Below are 2002 nucleotides of genomic sequence, written 5' to 3' on the forward strand. Positions count from 1 at the left end.
GGGAATAGAGGGAGCAGCAACCAGAACCGTTCCAACCCTTCAACACCAGCCAAGAGGGATTTGAGCCACATTACCTGTTTCAAGTGCCAGAAGACTGGACATTATGCCACTGAATGTCCTGAAGACAAGAATGGAAATGGCAATGGAAGTTCTGCCAAGAAGCCCAACCCCTTCACCAAAGGTCAGGTGAACCACATTAGCGTGGAGGAGATTGAGGATCAACCCGACGCAGTTGTCGGTAAGTTTTTGATTAATGCATTACTGCACTTGTTCTTTTTGATACTGGTGCATCGCATTCATAAATATCAAGGGGATTTGTGGATAAGTATAACCTGCCAACCCAAGCCCTTAGGTCACCCATGTTAGTAAGTTCGCCAAGAGCAGAGTATATGGCCAACCTATGGTGTGATCGGTTACCCTTAAGGATTAGTAACTATGTGTTTCCCTAGGACCTAATATTTTTGGAGTCACAACGATTGGATATAATATTAGGCATGGATTGGTTATCGAAGTATGGAGGGAACATTGATTGTGCTAGTAAGTCGATATTCCTCACCACCCCAGAGGGAAGAAGGATCAAGTATGTAACCCGGCATGTGCCGAAGAGGACTCAAGTGAATTCCTTATCAGGAGTTGTACAGGAGGAAGTACCAGTGGTGAAGGATTACCCCAACGTATTTCTGGAGGAGTTGCTAGGCATGCCACCGATCGAGACATTGAGTTTTTGATTGAGCTATTGCCAAGCACCGGGCCAATATCAAAGAGACCGTATCGGATGCCCGCACAGGATTTGGAGGAAATTAAGAAATAGATTAAGGACCTACTGGATAAAGGTTACATTCGACCAAGTTCATCACCTTGGGGAGCCCCAGTGCTTCTAGTGGATTAGAGGGATGGATCATTAAGGATGGTTGTTGATTATCGTGTGTTGAATGATGTGACGATCAAGAACAAATACCCTTTGCCAATGATCAATGATTTGTTTGACTAGTTGCAAGGAGCTAAAGTTTTCTCTAAGATTGATCTTTGATCAGGTTATCACCAGTTGAAGATTCGAGAGCAGGATATACCTAAGACAACTTTTACCACAAGGTACGGGCTATATGAGTATACCGTTATGTCATTTGGTCTGACTAACGTGCCTGCCTATTTCATGAACATGATGAACAAGGTGTTTATGGAGTTCTTGGATAAGTTCGTCGTGGTGTTCATTGATGATATATTGGTCTATTCGAAGAACGAAGAGGAGCATAAGGAGCATTTGCGTTTGGTCCTTGAGAAGCTCAGAGAACATCAGTTGTATGCCAAGTTCAGCAAGTGTGAGTTTTTGCTAAAGGAAGTTGGATTTCTCGGACATGTTATATCAGGAGAAGGAATAGCAGTAGACCCTACCAAGGTTGTTTCTGTGACTAAATGGGTGGCACCCACATCAGTTGGAGAGATCAGGAGTTTTCTTGGACTCGCAGGGTATTATCGGAGGCTCATTGAGAATTTCTCTAGGATTGCAAAGCCCATGACAGAGTTGTTGAAGAAGGACACCAAGTTTAAATCACTACAAAAAAAGACACATCCGTGACATTTTGGGCCGAACGAATTTTTTTTCTGTCATACATATGACACTTCTATGACGATAATGGTGAAAAAACCCGGTATCATCATAGATGTGGTGGGCTCCTACTTCTATGACAAAAAATCATGATAGAAAATGGGATTTTCGTCCTGGGCAGGCCGGAGGCGCAGCTGCATGACATTCTTTGGGCCGTCCATGACGGAAAAACCATGGTAGAAGCGAGGGCGAGGAAAATTTCGGAGAGTTCCCGGTTACGGTGGGTGGTCGGGGGCCGAGCAATGCACATTTCTTTCGTACACGTACGCGCGTGTGTGCGAGGCGTTGGCTCTAACTGAACCCGAGCGAGGCATTGGGCTCTAACTGAACCCGAGCGATTGCACTGTAGGCTACATGTTACTGAACCCGAGCGATCGATTCCTTCGCTACTGCTGC

The sequence above is a fragment of the Triticum aestivum genome, chromosome 1B (assembly GCF_018294505.1).
Source record: "Triticum aestivum cultivar Chinese Spring chromosome 1B, IWGSC CS RefSeq v2.1, whole genome shotgun sequence".
NCBI classification, from domain to species: domain Eukaryota; kingdom Viridiplantae; phylum Streptophyta; class Magnoliopsida; order Poales; family Poaceae; genus Triticum; species Triticum aestivum.